Genomic DNA, 16,611 nt, shown 5'->3' on the forward strand with positions numbered 1-16,611 from the left:
ATAATGGACTGAGTAAATAAAATATTCAGGAGACACAGTTTCAGTGCTGTTTCGACTCATTGGCATCAGTTTCTGTTTCCACTCATATCATGTGAAAACTGAAAGTGGTACCAATTCCCGTTGGAAAAGATATTTTATTAAATTTTCAGTTTTTTATAGTATCTTGATTTAATTTGATAAAACAACACTTTTTAGAGATACGTGCATTAAGTAAGAATTTATTAGTATGTTTTGATTATATTTTGTTCGAAAATAATAAGGATTAAAAGAACCAGTTTCGAATAACTAATGGAATTGAAGAGCAATAGATTGCCCCAACAAACTTTTACATAAACTATACATATGGGTGTTTTGTAGCCTTGTTTTGTTTACCCTGGATTATATTTCAGGCTACTAAACGAACTGGATACATGTGGTTTCATGGATATCGTCGTCTGTAACGTAAAATTTAACACTTTAGAAAATACTTTAATAATAATAATATTTTGGTCAGATAGTTCTCGTGATCTTTGCCTTAATTAAACCAATCAGCCAACGGAATATGTATATAATTGGCAAAATTCTGAACTTTATCGCAAAATAAGTGTGTATACAGTAATGATATGTGTTTAAGTTAAGAACTCTAGTGAAATATTTTCGTAATATTTAGCTGAAATGATCTAAAGTTTGGCAGAATTTATGAGAGCAAATTAATAAAACAATAGAACATATTATATTATTTAAATAGATAGTTAGTATTATTTGTGTATTAAGAGCTTAATTTGAATAAAGTAAATAAATGCACACAGAAATTAATATATACGTAATGTAACTAGTAGATCAATATCCATTATACTTGAACTCATATAGTATGTAATTTTTTGTTATCAATATTCTAAATTTCGCACAATTCTGAATTTTTTAATGCATGCAAAAATTGTGTTTAAGCCTTTAATTCTACGTTCAGTACTAATATCGAGTTCTTATGCTTGTTTAAATTATAACTCTCCCTCAAGACAGCTAAATAAGGAGTGTTTTATTTAAAACATACGAAAGAATTCCTCTTTTGAAATTTCATGAAAGGAAATAATTTTCTGAATTATTTTAAAAATTAATAGTATAATGCGTCTGAATTTTAATTTATTTCCTTCTTTCATCTACCAGACGAACTTCTTTTAATCAAAATTTAACCAAACCATACTAAAATGAGAAATATTTTATGAAAATTATGTATGCCGGTTTTACTTCAAGAAATGTTATTCTACTAAAAACATGTTTTCACTCTCATAAATAAACTTATATATTAGTGATAGAATTATACTTTTAAAGTTGAACTAAATGTTTTAAGCATGGTATTACAGTTTGGTAAATTTTCAGTTTATTTATAAGAAAGCTGTATTTCTCTCTTTTATTAAAACATATGTTAAAAAACTTTAGTAAAACTTTAATTAAGCATATCCTTTACTAAAATTAGTTATATAAACCACAAAGCTTCTATTAAGTCGAAAACCTTATCTATCCAACAAATGTATCCTTATCTTACAATGTACACTTTTCACTTTGGTATAAATATTTGCTAAACCCAGAGGAAGGCGCCTCAAGAAAAGTTACTAGAGTGGACGCATGGGATATCACATACCCCAATATTTAAAATAGGTATAAATAGTTTTATTTAGTTTTCAAGCTGTTTTTCTTTTATAATACTTGGGTTACAAAAATTTAATTTCCAAAATAAGCTTATAGAAAGTTAAAATTAAGATAGAATATAATAACAAAATAGACAACATACATCTAAGTTTTACTGCATCTCTAATATGCAATACTTGTTTTATTTCTTTACACTTTGAACAGAATACATCCATGTGTTCTTGGCACAGAAAGTTTTCACACTTTAAGCATTGCATTCGTGTCCTGTCCTTGGCTCCAGATCTTATCATCACATCTTTTAAACTTAGTTATTTCGAATTTTATATATTCTTTTGAATTATCCATCGAAACTTCTGTTTTTCTTTTCTTGCAGTACGTAGGTTCATGTAAAGTATTAATCTCTGGTCGTTGTTCAACACTCTTTTTATTAATTGTAATGCTCAATCCACCCAAAACAGACATCTGCTTCTGCACCTGCTTGGTGGATCAGCAATTGAAAGTTATATAATTCGAGCATTTTTTGCAGCAACATTCAGTGTAGAAACGAAAATTACCATTGGCCATCTCATTGTTATTCTGGCAACTAAATAAAGTGCTGCCATTTCATCCACAGTATCCACTGCTCCCCAAGTCATATTATAAAAACAAATAATTTCTAGCGTTTTTCTTTTCTCCAATAGTATTATCTATAACATCATCGTTATGTAATGTTGGATGAATAAGAACAGTTTTCCTCTTTAAGAACATAAGAGATTAAAGTTTTAGCTTTTTCGAAACCAAACAGTGTAGAAAATATTCCTATTTTCATCTTCAGTTTCCAAATGCAATTTTAATCACTTTCAAATATTACTAATAAATCTCACAGCCGTTGTATCTCCAATTAATAGGGAGTCATTCTTTTTGCTATAATGTGCTTACAAATCTTTAAAAATTTAATTTCAGACACTTTAAAATTGCTTGCGAGTAGAAATATTTACTGTTATACTCTACCAAATTCTCAAATAAATTTCTTCAATAAATATTCGGTCAGAAAAACACTTACTCGAACAGGTGCGTGGGGTGTGTCAAAACCCCCAGTTGCAACAAAATACCGATAAATCTTATTCTGAAAATCATAGGCAACGAAAAAGCGGTTCTAAAAGTCAACTAGTATTGGAAACTCGGTTACTAAATGCAGAACATTTTCAGTTCAGAACTTTCAGTTTCAGAAGTTAGGAGCATTTCACTTTTTCGTAGGGGTGGGGTATGATACACCCCAAGCGCTTTACCGCGGGTTAAGCTTGCTTTGCATTTCTGTGAATATTTTTTAAATTTGTTCTGCGCGTTTAAAATTTGCATACGTTTCTAATTTATTTATCTTCTTTTAAATCGTTTATAATTGTCTTTTATTCAAAAGTATTACTAACTAATTATATTTTAGTTTGTTAACCTATAGGAGTTCATAAATTAGCGTAGCTATTTAAATATATTTACAAACATTTAGTCAAATCTGCAAATGCTTTTAAGCTTTAAGAAATTTCTATTTAGAAGCTGTAGATTGAACAACGAAAAAAAGTGGAAGAGAAGACATAGAAGAAAGAATTCTGTAAAATAATATATGATTATAGTACCAGTTTTCAAATTAGAATATATGTACTTTCAACATGAATTTTAAAGTACTCCTGTCTTCCATGCTCCTGCATGTTTTAGTTCATTGCTGATTTCTTCTTGTTGTTAAAAGCATTTAAATGGCGCCTTCAGCAGTCAAGTTAATATATTTCATTTAGTTCTAATGACTGTATGAGTCAGATCTTTTTATAGCTTTATTCTTTCCAACAGTCTGCCTGTTCAAAAATTCAGAGACCACTAGCACCGTGCACAAATGCTGTTACATTACTCATGACGTGTTTTATTTTCCCGCCAATTGGTATCAAACGCTAGACACATTATTCTCTCCGTCTTAAATCTATTCAAAGTACTTCAGAATGTTTTAAGATAAGATATACTTCAGAATGTTTTAAGACTTTTAGTACTTCAAGTTCAAGTGAAGTAAATAATTTACATTTCTCCTATATTCACCTGTCTTCAAAATAAATAGAACTTTAGACCTCAAAATTGTTTCTTAACTTTTCTGAAAGAGACTGAATATAATACGAGGTCCTTTAAATATGCTTCTGAAAACCGTATCGTTTATTAAGCACAGTCTAATATTTTCATAACGAAGATTTAATAAGCATATTTTAATTATTCATTGCATCAAAATGATTTCAATTATTAATTGCATCATTTTATTTTGTGTATTTAGCAAAACTTGCGTGAGCAAATTTAAGAAAAATTTCGTAATCGACGCAAAAGCATTAATAAAATTCCCTGCATTGTTTTTTGCATTAGAAAATGCTGTAAGATGAACTTTTTTAACTTTTATAGCACTTTCATTTTGTGCAGAAGATATTTAATCTGGATAAAATATATTTGGTAGTTATATTTTTATAATCCAGAAAAAGAATTTTTTCTCTGTGTCTCTTTCTGTAGATTATTATCTACAATATAATGACCTAAAAAAAACCCTAAGATTTCTAAAAACATTCTCCTAAAAGAAAATATACCTTCTATTCTAGCATCCGCCTAATTATAAATCCAGCATCTTATCATGTGTAAAATAAAGATAAGACTCGGTAAGAGCTAGTAATCGAAAGAGACACGTTGAGGCATAATTCTGAATATAATCCAAATCGGGACAGCAAATTGCCCGTATGTGATGGAGCGTCGTTTTGCGGAACGGAAACCACGCAATTGCACATCGCATGCACTCTCTATAAATATTAAATGCGGAAATTTACCTTAAGGATATGTGATTGATCTTTCTGTCTGTAATTTTGGAGTCTCAATCAGTCCGGTCGAATATCTCCCGGCAGCCGAAATTACACGCATGTTGATGAATTAAGAAAAGTGGCTTGGCCCGACCATTTTTCATTCTTGATGCATGATGTAGTTTACGGAGGATTATGGCCATCGTCTGGGCTCCCCGTCCTTTTAATGAGGTTTCAATATAAATGCGACAATTTCGCTTTAGGTTTCTAGCGACACACTGTACTTAATAAGTTTAATTCTTAATTAGGTGCATTTGGGAAAATTCCGCCGCTCCTTTGTTCAGGGAATATGAATTCTTGATACATTTAAGAGAATAAAGCCTAAAACAATATGTGGCTTGCATGCTATGATGGCTGTTGTACAAAGTTTAGTTTGACTAAGAAAACAGGGACTTTGTTCAAGTAACCAGAAACGTTTACATTAAATAGATTAAATACTTTATTTTGTATCAATTGACCTTAAAAATTTTTTGGTGACGTGATTTTAAAATAACGTAATTGGTCTACTTGTAAAGCCTTATAATTCGGTTAGCATCCGAAATGAAATTATCTAGCAACAAATTAAGCAAACCAGAGCCATATTTATTTTGTTATTGTCTTTGTTATGCCTTGGAAAGTTTATTCATCTTATAATCCTCTTGAAAATGAACTGCAAAACAGCGATAGAGCATCCTATGTTGTATGCAATAATATTTGTACGTTTTACTCGTTGTAAAAACTTTTTAATTGCTTATCACCTGGGCAACCTGCGGAATTTTTCAATTACATTTTGTTGCACTCAGTATTTACTTTTCAGTTCTGCACCGCAATATAGTAATTCTGAAACTATTGTAATGTATACCTGTCTGTTCATGCATGGCGTTTTGTATTTATATCATGTTTTAATATTCCCTTTTATATATCTTCTGTGTTTATGACTTATTATGCTTGTAATGCCTGTACCCTGCTATGTAATTTCATTTGCTTAACAGCTCTGTGTGAGATCATATTATACACGGCATGTTATTTTAGCGCTGTGCATTATTTTTCTATACTTGTCATATTTAATAAATGTTCCATTCAGCTCTACACCTCTGAGATTATTCTGATGGATTACATATGTGCATAGTCTGAGTATTTATATATGGCCTATAAACCTATTATCAATAATAATGATTTTTAAAGTATTTATCTACTCTAGCCTCCCGCAGGAAAAAAAATTTTAGTAATCAATTTTACTTTTCTGCTATATCCATACTCAAACCTGAAAGCTAATAAGTGGAGGACGAACGCACTTCAACAGATGATCCACTGAACTTGGCTTATTTGGCTATGACAAGCATGCGCAGCTTGTCTGCCTAAGGAAGTGGTGCCTTCGTGAAGGACTTTCTAAGAGAAACTGACTCGTATCCACGTTTCCACGAAAACTTCCATGCAGCGAGACCGTTTGCCTGAAATCGAATGCAGATCGAATTACTAGTTTTCAGCGACTTTACAGCTCGGCCACTGATGGGCCGGGTTGAAATGCAATTTGCCAAACAAGAACTGTAGCTCCTGATTTGCAAAATTTATTTCCACACCAGGCACAGATACTGACACATCCATGACTTAAACAAGTACAGCAACAACAATTTTCATATTCATAATTGATAATATATTCATAATATATGGTTGATTCTCTTACAAGGTGATTCAAACAAACAAAATTGTTTCGCAAATATTAAAGCAGTTTACTAATATGTTATACTTGCTATTGAGTGACTAATGATTGCCCATATATTTGAGAACATCAGCTGTAGAGGAGGTGTTTATATTAGCAGGTAAACAGATACTTCAGAATTTTAAATAATTATACATGTTAACTGAAATGCTTAATTACCATAAAATAAAGCTATCTGTTTTAGGCATTTGTTTAAAGAAAGTTTGTATTTCATTCATTAATAAAGTATGACTTGAAATTTAAAAAAATAACTTGATAACGCACCAGATATTACGTGTGTCATGTTTAACGAATGTTTACAGAAGATCCTGTTTACTGAACGTTTGCAAAATCAAAGGCAATTATTAACTGTATAGATACAACTGCCATTCGTTCTGTGCTCGAATTTCTATGAAACGACATATCTGCTTTCTGCTAAACTCAGTAACCAGCCTCAAGTAATTTATTACGAACAATTTTATATTGTTCCTTTGAATTAAAGTAGGGAACAAGTAATACGAAGAAGCAAAGGTACTGTAGTTTTTGTGATAGTTCCACTTCAAGAATAAAGATTGATTTCAATACAATGCAAGGAAAATCAGTCAGTTTATAATTTTGTAATATTTAAATAATAAACCTTCAAAATCTTTAAAAATGCTAGCGCATTTGATAAGATATTTCTCCCGCCTTCTTAGCATACCTTCGTGGTACAGAAGCACACTCGCCGCGTATTCGAGTGGACCGTGGTTCAAGTCCCAGCGAGGGCATTGCTCATTTTTCATCTCTCCTGCTTTCAAAAAATACCTAATTTCTCTACAATTTTAGAAACCAAAATGCGAAACCTATTAAAATTACTTCAAACTCCTAATAAGCATGTTTAAAATGTATATTAAAAATGATAAAAAGCTGCTTTTTTCTCAGTTAAACGCCGAAATTTCTTAAAGAATACATTTATTGACAATTTCTTTCGCAAAAGTAGTAAATTAAAATTATTAAGAAATAAAATAAAATACAGACCATATTTTGTTCTGAAATTTAAATAATTAAATTGTACGATTATAATTGCTTGCCAGATTCATAAATATTCACCTGAAGAATTGTGTTGATTCAAGAAATGAAAGTTGAAATACATCTTTTGAGTATCCTTTGACATATTTCGAGTATAAAGCATTTTTATCATTGCAGGTTACTACAACAATAATAATAAAAACAACTCATCCTCCGAAATTAAAAATTAAATTTTAATAAAATTCGTAGGATAAGCAGTTGAATACATAATGAATTCGAGGGATTTTTATTAGGTATTTCATACTTAACAGTCCAATATTTACATTTATCGTGTCTCTGTATATCACTCGAAATACAAATAAACCGTTTGTATTCATTTTGGAACTGTATTAATATCGAAATCCTCCTCTAAATAACGTTCTCTCGTTCGCAGGAGAAAAATAGATTTTTTTTTTTTGTCACCATTCGGTTCATCGTCTCAGCTAATCTCACGTTCGTTCTTCAATTGCTTCGAAATCTCATTTAAAATGTGATTACAGAAAATGCAGAATATTTTTCCTGATGCATTAATTCGGTTTTCAACCGCGCTTCCATCAATTCCAGCCTGCACTCGATAATGAGTTTTTCTTCTTCATTTCGTAATTTTTTGTTGGCATCGTATTCCAGCTTCCATATGTTCCTCCGATGAGCGAAAAAAACCACCAGCGCCATCTCTCGGATGTGTATCGATTCATTTATAAGCAATAAATTTTTCGCGCGCTTTAATTTCCTTTGTTTGCGCTTTTTTGCTCCGGTTGCCCGGATGCGAGGCAATTTGGGCGGGAAAATTCGGCGACATTTTAATCAAGGAGCTAAAAAACGTGGACAGCTTAGACCGGAAATGGGTTTTACGACGTTTTCAGAGAACTTAAAGCTTAGATTATTTTACGGTTTTTATGTACTTTTTTGCACCGTAAGTGATGGATATTTTGTTCGCTTTGACTCGGCAGCACACCAGTGTTTCCTGAATTGAGAAGAAAGACTTTAAATTAAAAATAGTAGTCTTAGAGCTTCCCTTTCTTCTTTGCGGGCGTATAAATAGTAATAATCAGGTTTTAGAATGGCGCTGAGTTTTCAGAAATGACTTCGAAATAGTGATGTGTTTCATCAAGAATTGTTCATTACCATTTCGTAGAAAAATATTAATACTCCGACATAATCAGTTTAAAAGCATTTCCATAGTTACTTGCATACTTTTTCCCTCGTGTTCCTTTTCCCCTAGCTTTTCAATATATGATTTAGAAACTTCTGATTTATTGTAACAATGTAAAAATATATGTAGAAATAGGAAATTATTTTTATCAATGAAAAGTTATTTACTGAAAATGGAAAAGCCTTCGAGATATCTAATACAATAATATTAGTATATGCATTTACATATGCTTTTCAGTGAGCTATTTTTACCATTTAATTCATCTCTTCAGAAATAATTCTACACCGAGCATTTTTGCCCTTTGGTTTTCAAGCGGTATGATTAGTAGGAAAAGAAGAAAAATATATGCGATTAAATACGTTACCTTTCATATCATATTTATATGTCATTTTCAATGCGTTTTTGCAAAATGGAATTTGTAATTTTAGGATATTGTTCGAAATTTTGTAATCCAACACATTTACATACCATCTACATATAATATTATATATATGAATTTTCCATTGATGGTTTTGAGAAACAAGCATGGGTCTGCTTTACTTTGTTTAAATGATATGTTTAGAAGTATTTTGCAATTTTCAGATTCCAAGCTTTAGCGGCTTGTTTTAAACCATGTATAGATTTCTTCAGCTTGCAAGCTTTCATTTCCAGCTTTTGAGTATCCTTCACTTTGAGTCATGTAAATTTCTTCTAGTTCTCCATCAAGAAAAGCTCTTTTGACATCGCTATATCTGACAGATATGTTAGATAGATAAAATAAAGTTACCTGTTAGTGAGCTTATAAATAAAATAATGCAATTTCAAAAAATTAGTAAATAGGCTACTGAATTGACTTATTCTATTCCGTCGATAGCTATATATCATAATAAAATAACTCCACACACATTACACAGTTTCAATACATTTATTTTCCATAGCGACACTCAGGCACTAGGTTTCACCTCACAGGGTAACATATAAATCGCAACTTCCAGTGTACCCGTAGCGGCTGTAAAGGTTTCGTTTTGAGTTTTAGCTTGAAATACAGGTGCGTGTAAATTTAACGCATTCCTGTTTTGATCACCCAACTCCTGATCTAAAGTGTCTGCTCTTTCTACTGTGGTGCCAACGGAATTATTTTCGTTTTAATAACACAAGAGGAAGCTATGTTTTTTCTTACACTTCTTGCACAAGTAATTAGAACGGCAATTTCTCACACTGTGCAAATTAAAACAACAAAAACATAAATTCTGTTTTTTCACAAATTCTAACCTATATAAATCGCAACTTCCAATGTACCACAAAAATCAAGTTTCTCACAGAATATATTTCAGTGCCAATTCCGGCGGCGCATGAGCCATTAGCCAAGATTCCGCTCTGGCGCCAAGCATTTCTCAGCTAATACAAAACACTCCCGGCGTTGAAATTAACAATTCCAAACTATTATTTCAATAAATGTAAATATAAAGGCACTATATTAAATTACTTCACAATAACAAATCACAATATTGAAAAATATACATTCAAATCATTACAACAAATACCAGTTTATAATCGAAATAAACCATCATTCTACAGGAAGTATACATATATCACGAACATTTCGTTTCAGCAAATGCTGATTAGGCAATCTTACAGTTACTACTCTTATTTCGTTATCCCTACCATGAAAGATCTCAGCTATTCTCCCCACTAACCATTTGGTTGAAGGCAAATTTTCATCTTTTATTAATACAAGAGTTTCCAACTGAACGTCATCCTTTAAAAATTTTCACTTGTGACCTTCTTGTAAATTATTAAGATAATCACGTTTCCATAATTTCTAAATTTTTTGTGTATACTTAGTGATTCTTTTGCCATTTAGAAAGTCTGTTCTCATTTATGTTCGATAAATCTGGCTCAGCTAGAGTTGTGATAGGTCTACCAACCAAAAAGTGACCTGGGGTCAAAGTTTCAAAATTATTGTAATCAGCTGAAATTGGAGTAAGAGGTCTTGAGTTCAATACTCCTTCAATTTAAGTTAAAACAGTTAAAAATTCTTCTAAATTAAACACCGATTACCAATAACTCTCTTCAAATGACTCTTAAATGAGTTAACCCCGGCCTCCCAAATTCTGCCGGAATTTGGCGACTTTGGAAGAATAAATTTCCACTCTATACCTTCAGTGGTATAAAAACTCGCTAAATTCTCATCTGGACACTCAACCAATTTTTGCAATTTTTTTAGTTCTACACTAGTGCCAATAAAGGTTTTAGAATTATCACTCATTATTCTAGTACATTTTCCCCTTCTAGAGAAAAAACGTTCTAAGCTCTTTAAGCTCGAAATAAAAGATTAGCTAGTTTGGCCTGTCACAAAGTCTAAGTGTATGGCTTTTGTACTCATACATACATATACTTAGACTTTGTGACAGACCAAACTAGCCAATCTTTTATTTCGAGCTTAAAACGTTTTTTCTGTAGAAGGGGAAAATGTACTAGAATAATGAGTGATAATTCTAAAACCTTTATTGGTACTAGTGTAGAACTAAAAAAATTGAAAAAATTGGTTGAGTGTCCAGATGAGAATTTAGCGAGTTTTTATACCACTGAAGGTATAGAGTGGAAATTTATTCCTCCAAAGTCGCCAAATTTCGGCGGAATTTGGGAGGCCGGGGTTAAATCATTTAAAAGTCATTTGAAGAGAGTTATTGGTAATCAGTGTTTAACTTTAGAAGAATTTTTAACTGTTTTAACTGAAATTGAAGGAGTATTGAACTCAAGACCTCTTACTCCAATTTCAGCTGATTACAATAATTTTGAAACTTTGACGGCAGGTCACATTTTGGTTGGTAGACCTATCACAACTCTAGCTGAGCCAGATTTATCCAACATAAATGAGAACAGACTTTCTAAATGGCAAAGAATCACTAAGTATACACAAAAAATTAGGAAATTATGGAAGCGTGATTATCTGGATAATTTACAAGAACGTCACAAGTGGAAATTTTTAAAGGATGACGTTCTTGTAAATTATTAAGATAATCACGTTTCCATAATTTTCAAATTTTTTTTTTTTTTTTTTTTTTTTTTTTTTTTTTCCAAATAACATCCAAGTGCAGCAACTAGATTCATAATTTTAACAAATTTTGAGAATATTATGTCTTCGCTTATAAAGGATGTCTTGAAAAGAATAACATTAAGTGCAGGAAATTTAATATGGTATTGTTTCGTTAAGGAATATTCCATTATATAATAATCTGCAGATCTAATGCCCCCACAGACGCAAGGATCTGTATTGGTAAATTCATGTTTAGAGTAAAACGCTGTGAAGGGATTATGTCCTATAATGTATTTTAATAACTGCTGTGATGACAACAGTTCTATACGTGAGGCATCACAAACGATACTTTATTCCTCCCGCTTGAGAATGAAGAGTGGTTTGTGATGCTTCATGGACAGAAATCTTAGAATCTGGTCTCAGAGTTTACACTGAGTCTTGGCCATGATATGGCATCTGTTTGTTAGGCGGAATCCTGGTTGTTGAGAAAGAACAAAATAGAGAGAATTTTATGGGGTTATTTTAATTTCCTAACAGTTATTTTTAATTTTGAACAGCTTTTCTTTATTCTTTTTTCCCCAAGTACAATACTCTATCAGAATGAGTTTTCAGAATCGCTTTTATATAAATAAGATAGAACGAGTATTTAAGGGAAAGTATCGGTCACTTCCGTAGAAGAACCTTAAAAGTTCTTAGTAGAGCGTGTTCTGCCTCCTGGCCACGTCGTTGCTGTAAGCCAAATCTTACTACATTTGGCCGTACTGTTATTATTTCATATGAATAACTTTTATATTTAATATATCACCGAGATCATTCTATTACAGATATTTTTTTATGGAAACCTTAGCGATTTCTTAGGAATCTCAGAAAACATTGTTCTAAAATGATCAAAACTAACTAAATAAATAAAATTTTAAAAAATTAATAAAAATATTATGAACATATAGTAAAGTACTTAAAAAATTATATTTTGGAGTGAGAAGGATTTTATAGAAATTACATCAGTTATGAGAAAACTGGGCAACGAGGTTCCTGTTGTGGCGTGAGAAATTATTCTGCTCTTCGAAAAATATATCCAAGAGTATAGTTTTCTATGAAATCTATACGTACATAATATTGAACAAAATGAATATTAGCCACACTTTGAAATTAATTAACTTTACTAATTAAAATATTTTTCCATTTTAAAAAAGATTTATAATAATAATATGAAAACAAATACAAGTCTATAAATATAGTTGCAAAAAGAAATCTTCAGTTGTGTTAATAATTAAATAATATAAATAAAAATAAGGATTAGTCAAAATAAGGGTTTATTAGTTGTAATAACAATAAATTTCCTTCACTCCGAAAGTATAATTTTATTTTAGAGCAAACTCCAAGTTAATTAAATAAAACCAAGAACAAAATTTTAAAAACATAGGCTCTCATTTCAGTAGCAAATTCAGTAAACTAACTAGTCAGTAGTAAAATGATTACATATAGTTATATTTTGTTATTTTTAAGCATGAAATGTTTATAATAGCATTTATAAAGTAAAGTTTGTTTTTAAAAGAATTAAATTATTTGAATATTATTGAGTTCCATTAAATTTGTCCGTAATATTAAATCTGTTGAAATAATTACTACTCTTTCATAAGGTGCACAAACTTACTTCAAATAATGTTTCCATTAATTTAAGTAATTAAATGACTGCAATTTTCTTCATGTAAATGGTTTTTTTATGCTGTTTACATATTAGTGAATTTATTTGAATTTGTTTATATTTATAATTATTTCAAGCTATTTTTATGACTAGAAGCCAATTCTTTGCACAGAATTAAACGAATATTTTTAAGAATATTAAAATAAATAAAGTATTATAAGCAGAACTAATCAAAGTAATTGGTAGAACTGGTAGCTGGTTTTACTATATGAGAAACATTAGTATTAATTACTCTAACATTACTCATTCTCTGATTTATTTTCAACTTGCCTGAAAATCTGTTTTTCTTACAGTTAAATTAAATGCACAGTGAAGCAAAGCAAAAGAGGCTTCCTCAGCTATTCAAACTTTGCAGTTTTCTGTAGAAATAAAATTATGCTATATAAATTATGCTATATAAAATTATGCTATGATATAAAATAAAGAAACGGATTGAAAAAATAGGTTTAAAATGTTTTAATCTAAGTAGCAGATATTTTGCAATTTTTAAAGTGAATTTTTGTGTTTCATCGTTTAGTTTGAATGAACGGAATTTTCTTTTCCGAACTGCTTAAAACAGTGGTCTTCAAACTTTGTTCACTCACGGAACACTTAGAGCTATAAAGCTTTTTAAGAGGAACACTATCCCACCCTTAGAAATATGTATCTTAAAAAATAACACTTAAAGTAGATCAATATGTTATAGTTACTGTATATAGAGAAAGTTATTGTATTTTTTTTAAATATTTTAACATAAAATCAATGTAATTTACTCATTAAGAGCATAAACTCATGCTCCAGGGGTCACTAACACTTGCATTATATTTAGTGACAGGAATGTGCTTGCATCTTTTACACAAACTGTCGAAGTCTAGCTCTACTGATATCAACTGCAGTCGAATTTCATATCCTGCATTTAATTTCTTTCTATATTTTGTTATGTTGCCAGATTCGTTGAGAAAGATTTTTCACTTAAATACTTCGTTTCAAACAGAATTAAAATGTTTATAATTGAATGAGAAATTTCTAGGTATTCTGCATTAAACTATAATCAAACCTTTTAAGAGATGCTCTTGCTTAAATTTTGATTCTAACGTCGAATCTGTTAATATGTCGATAATTTGTTCCCTTTCCTTCATTGGTAACCCTTCTCATTTATCGTAGTACTCGAATGAATTTTTTATCTAGTCATACTCAGTATTTTATTTTGAGTAATACATTTTTATAGTTTTCTTCAATCGCAAAAAGAACTCCGTTGTTTAATTTTTAACACTAAATTTAATTAATTTTTCATTAGAAACCTGTCTAGTTTCGCAGAGCATTGCATTGCACATTATTCTCTTTGCCATATGATTATCACGTATTAAAATTTAAAACTTATCTATAACTAATTGCAACTTTATGCTTTTTTAGTTAATAAGCACTAATCAACTGATGTGAGTGCTTTATAATTTTCTGTTTTAATATTTATTTTGATTGGCAGAACCCTGGGATTGGACTCAAGGAACCTTGAAATTCCGTGGAACACACCCGTGGATCACTGGCTTAAAACTGAAATTACATTATCAAGGACCGTTAGACATCGTAAATATATGCAAATGATTGTTTCGACAATACATATACTAATCTGCGACTTACCACATCTGCGACTGTGGAAAGGTGGGCAGTCCAGACCAGTATTACTTTGAATGCCGCTTGACGGTTCCATCTAAAAAAAACAGCATCCATGTTTCGCGCAGCGTGGTAGAATCATTTTCAAAATAACGATGTTGCTATATCGAAACTACATGCTATCACTATCTGCTGCGCTGCAAAAACGCAGTAACCTGGAACAGCTCTCATCACAGTCATTCCCCAGATAACTAAATTATTGTTTCAGCTCCGGTAATATAAGTATTTAATTTTTATATATATATATGTATCTATATAGATCTCTCTCTCTCTCTCTATATATATATATATATATATATATATATTATATATTATTTATCTTTTTTACATATATATAGTTATTTAACTCTTTTTGTTATAAAAATCTTTGTTCCATCGAATCAGCTTCTTGACATATACAAATATTTGTGCTCATTCGGTGTAATATATTGTTCATACAGTTATCTAACTTTTTCGTAATATAAGCGTTCATTCCAATAAAGTAAATATGCCAACCTAACACATGAAATACCAATAACAATGTTGCGTAATGTCTAAATCTTTCTGTAGAGTAAAAATATTTTTTCCGCATTGATTGTCATCACTTAAATGTATCACATTTGACTTATTTATACACCAAATGTAGTATTCATTTAATGCATTGCCAAATACATATATGTGTATACATACAATATAATTTCACTTATATATAGTATTGATGTATGTTATAAGAATGTTCATATGTAATACTGTGCTATTCAAAATATCTTGTAACAAAAGAAAATAATATGTTTTGAACAATAGGCCTTGTATGCCAATGTAACTGATTTCCGCAGAAATGACGTTCAATTCCGTACGGCAAGAACTAGCACGGATGTCATCTTCGTGGTGTATAGTACATATACTAAAATTGGAACTATACAGAGAAGATTAGCATGCCCCGAGCATGCATATTGTTATCGTATGCAAATCATACCAAACATTAGGAAAACAAGATATTCATATTATCTCGATTTCTTCAATATGATATGCAATCGTTCTGCGCTGAAAAACATGCATTTACATAATTCGGAAGTTATTATTGAGGGCTTTTGTCATTGTCTGAGATTTTCCTTAATTATTTTTATGCTGCAAGTACTTGGAAAAGTAAAACATTACAATCATCCATCAGCTAAACATTACAATTATCATCAATCGTTTCCAAAACTCGACCAATGAGGCCCCAGAACTGCTCTGTCGGAAACAAGTTCAGTGTTGTAATATATCACTGTAAAACATCAAATCTACGTAGGTACCATTGTCGTTCTATCATACCGTCCTACATTGTCATGTGGAAACATGACTTCCGTGATATCTTGTAGGAATAGTCTCACTACTTTCTTCACTAAAAAATCAAAAAAAAAAAAAAATGTTAATCTGTCATTGCACTAGAAAAGAAATACTAAGTCCACCTACTTTACAGTATCATGCTCCACACCATTATTTCAGCTGCGGTGCCACATGACGTTCTCTCGTGAAGGCTTGATGGCTGTTCTGGCTATGTGTTCTCTAGAGCAGTCTTTGATCATTACTGTTTCCGAGATAAATGCGACATTGGTCGCTGTAGAGGCTTATTTTTTGTCGTGGCTACTTTTACCGTTATAGGTCTACTATGATACCTTTTGAGAGCACTGAGCAATGGACCTCTTGTCATCTGGCTTTTAGCGCAATAGTATTCGAAAACAGTATGAGAGTTTGGATAGAAACTGCTAGACCTTTTGAGTTTAGCATTATGATATCGAAATTCCGTTTCAGCAGAATAAGGATTACTATGCATCTTTCTCAGCGATATGTCGGAACAACACCTTGCTGCCATCCTGGTTTGTCGCTGTTCCCACAATCGCTGGTATAAACATTGCTGAATAA

The 16,611-nt window shown here is 31.1% G+C and overlaps 1 long non-coding RNA gene and 1 pseudogene across 3 annotated transcripts in view; both read left to right on the forward strand.

Moving 5' to 3' along the window:
- LOC118189098 (uncharacterized) overlaps window positions 1-16,611 on the forward strand; it is an 872,843-nt gene that overhangs the window by 719,538 nt on the left and 136,694 nt on the right. Inside the window, exon 4 of one of the 3 annotated variants that reach the window (XR_015043503.1) lies at window positions 14,540-14,940. The exons of the other annotated variants lie outside the window; for them this stretch is intronic. This is a non-coding gene — a long non-coding RNA (uncharacterized LOC118189098). The remainder of the gene's footprint in view (window positions 1-14,539; window positions 14,941-16,611) is intronic. 3 annotated transcript variants of the gene reach the window in all.
- Window positions 15,592-15,691, forward strand: LOC118189101 (U6 spliceosomal RNA; annotated as a pseudogene).

Source organism: Stegodyphus dumicola, chromosome 10 (assembly GCF_044657685.1).
Source record: "Stegodyphus dumicola isolate Sdum_Otavi_A_Nest chromosome 10, ASM4465768v1".
In the NCBI taxonomy this organism is placed as follows: domain Eukaryota; kingdom Metazoa; phylum Arthropoda; class Arachnida; order Araneae; family Eresidae; genus Stegodyphus; species Stegodyphus dumicola.